This window comes from Capricornis sumatraensis, chromosome 3, assembly GCF_032405125.1.
Source record: "Capricornis sumatraensis isolate serow.1 chromosome 3, serow.2, whole genome shotgun sequence".
NCBI lineage: Eukaryota > Metazoa > Chordata > Mammalia > Artiodactyla > Bovidae > Capricornis > Capricornis sumatraensis.
Window position 1 is genome coordinate 11,015,214 of NC_091071.1, and position 3,255 is coordinate 11,018,468.

General features: G+C 45.0%; 1 non-coding gene across 1 annotated transcript; it reads right to left on the reverse strand.

Annotated features, from left to right (window-relative positions):
- Window positions 1-2,652: 2,652 nt before the first annotated feature.
- Window positions 2,653-2,732, reverse strand: TRNAG-GCC (transfer RNA glycine (anticodon GCC)). Its single transcript is given in 2 exon segments — window positions 2,653-2,687; window positions 2,697-2,732. It is a non-coding gene; the product is annotated as a tRNA-Gly (tRNA).
- Window positions 2,733-3,255: the final 523 nt, after the last annotated feature.

Sequence of the window (3,255 nt, forward strand, 5' to 3'; positions counted from 1 at the left end):
TGCTGCTGCTCCTAAGTCGCTTCAGTCATGTCCGACTCTGTGCGACTCCATAGACGGCAGCCCATGAGGCTCCCCCGTCCCTGGGATTCTCCAGGCAAGAACACTGGAGTGGGTTGCCATTTCCTTCTCCAATGCATGAAAGTGAAAAGTGAAAGTGAAGTCACTCAGTCGTGTCCAACTCTTCATGACCCCATGGACTACAGCCCACAGGCTCCTCCGTCCATGGGATTCTCCAGGCAAGAGTACTGGAGCGGGGTGCCATCGCCTTCTCCGCAGGGCAGAGCTAGGTTCTAAGAATGGGGAAAGGGCCATCTGGCTTAGATCCTTACCTCTTAGGACCTTTGAAGGTCCTTCTTCAAGGTTCACAGGTGCTTTTGCAGATATGACTGGTCTTCTGAAGGCTCCAGGTGCACTGGCTCTCCTTGATTCTAACTGTTCCATCAGAGGAAGCCCATTTGTCTTGTGGTCAAGAGACCATCAATAAAAACAAAGATATTTTAGGGAGTACAAGAGTTAATTTGCTTTTGTTCTAGAACCACCCCACAACCAAAATTACAGATCACCAAATCTCAAAGTCAGAGGAGCTCTGGTTCAACGATTCACCTGATAGTCGAGGCCCTCTACAACCTCCCCAGCAAGGCAACATTTAGCCTGGGCTTTAATGCCTCCAGGATCAGGGAACTCGCTATTAAAATGTTCGCAGAAGCACTTCTCTGGAGAAGGCGATGGCACCCCACTCCAGTACTCTCGCCTGGAAAATCCCATGGGCGGAGGAGCCTGGTGGGCTGCAGTCCATGGGGTCGCTAAGAGTGGGACACGACTGAGCGACTTCACTTTCACTTTTCACTCTCATGCATTCGAGAAGGAAATGGCAACCCACTCCAGTGTTCTGGCCTGGAGAATCCCAGGGACGGGGGAGCCTGGTGGGGTCGCACAGAGTCGGACACGACTGAAGTGACTTAGCAGCAGCAGTAGCAGCATGGAGGTTTACTGTGTGTCACAGCAGTCACTAGAGGCATTCCCTCCATTTCTTCATTTAATTCCCATAACCACTCTATGAGGATTTTATGTCTATTTTATAGATGGGAAACCTGAGGCTCAGAGAGGTTAAATGCTTGCACTAATGTCAGCTCAGATCACATTTATTCTCTTTTCAGCCATGTCACACAGTCTACTCCCCGCTAACACTCCTTTTCCTACTTGGTGCTATGAAGCCATGTCTTTCAGGCTGGGGGTACTTGGACCTGTGTTTGGCACCTAACACTTTCCCCAGTGCATTGATCTGGTTAAATCTGGCCCCCTCATCCTTTTGTTTACAGCCTTTGGAATACTGATTTTTGTCTCCAACATGCCTACTCGGCTTCTAGCTTCATGCTGTATATTAATTTAATAAACCCTCTTTCTAAATATTCATGCAAATCATAGATTAAAAGGAAAAAATCAGAATGCAAGAGCAAAGCTCCAAAGCATGTCACTAGACACTTCCCACTGGATTAACATTTACTTTTAAATCAGTCCCTTTAAAAATAGAGCTCTTTAATCAGTAACTATTCCACTCACTTGTCCTTTTTCTTGCCAAACACCATGCTGACTTTCAGCATTCTGGATGAAGTTAATCACACAAAACTTGCTCGTGGTGAGCCCACGCTGGCTGCTAGTATCTGCAGCTTCCTTTTCTAGGTGCTCACGTGCCAACCCTTTAATCTTCCATTAGACATTCTTGAAATCTACTTAGTTGCAGATTCCATCTTCTTTCTGGGTTGGAAATCCAAACTCCATTTGCTTGTCTCCAATTTTCCAAACCACTAATATTCTCCGTGTTCACTAAGACCACCCATAGTAGTTTGGGTGATTGAGTCTGACAGGTTTCTTCCAAGAACATGGGGTATAATTTTCCAGCCTAGAATACCACAATGTCTGTTTCATCATCTATAAGATGGAGACTATACTAGTAGTACTCCACATGTTGGTTTGATAATTAAATGGCATAATGCACCCAAGGAACCACTAATATTAATATTAATATATAGGAAACATTCCCCTCCAAATTGCACCAAGCCACATCACTTCATTTCTTCCTGAAAGTCATGTTAGCATCACCATTTCAATCAGCCTATACAAACAACTCTTCTAAAATCTGCATTTTTGCTGAAGTTCCTTAATACTACACACAGTGCCACTTTTTTTTTTTTTTTGACTGTGTCAGGTCTTAGTTACAGCATGAAGGATCTTCAATCTTTGTTACAGCATGCAGGATTTATTTTTTTTTTTATTTTAGTTGTAGCATGTGGCATCCTTAGTTGCAGTATGCAAGATGTAATTCCCAGAACAGGGATGGAACCTGAACCCCCTGCTTTGAGAGCATGGAGTCAGCCACTCGACCACCAGAGAAGTCTTGATGCCACTATTCTCGCAGTCACTCAAGCCTGACACTCAGAAACATTCAATTCATCATGTGTTTTCCTCCACATCAACCAATGTAAAGTCCGGTAGTTTTCGTCACTGCAATTCCTCAGACTGTGCATGCTCAGTCACTCAGTTGTGTTCGACTCTTTGCAATCCCGTGGACTGTAGCCCACCAGGCTCCTCCACCCAGGGGATTTTCCAGGCAAGAATACTGGAGCAGGTTGCCATTTCCTTCTCCAGGGGATCTTCCCAACCCAGGGATTGAACCTGGGTCTCCTGCGTCTCCTGCATGGCAGGCAGATGCTTTACCACTGAGCCACCAGGGAGGCCCAGATTCCTCAGATACAAATCCTTTACTTCCATCCTACAGACATTGTTAAGGAATAAAGGTTTTTGTCCCCTCCAAGTACATATGTTGGAACCTTAATCCTCAGTGTGACTCTATCTGTTGATGGGGCCTGTTAAGATGACAAAGGATAAATGAGATCACAAGGGTGGGATCCTAATTCAACAGGCCTGGTGTCCTTATAAGAAGAGGAGGAGACAGAAGAAGTCTCTTATATAGATGGCCAACTGTGAGGACACAGTGAGAAGATGGCCATCAGCAAGCCAGGAAAAGAATCTTCCTGGGAACAAATTAGCCAGGACCTTGATCCTGGACTTTGCAGCCTCCAGAATTGTGAGAAATAAATTTCTGTTATTTAAACCATCCAGGTTATGGTATTTTGTACCATATGTCTACTTAGCAGCCCAAGTAGACTAAGATAGCCACAACCTTACTTGAGGCTTTCTTACCTGGTTTGCAGTAAAAATTCCTGAATTTTGCCCCATCTCTTATCCTTCTCCACT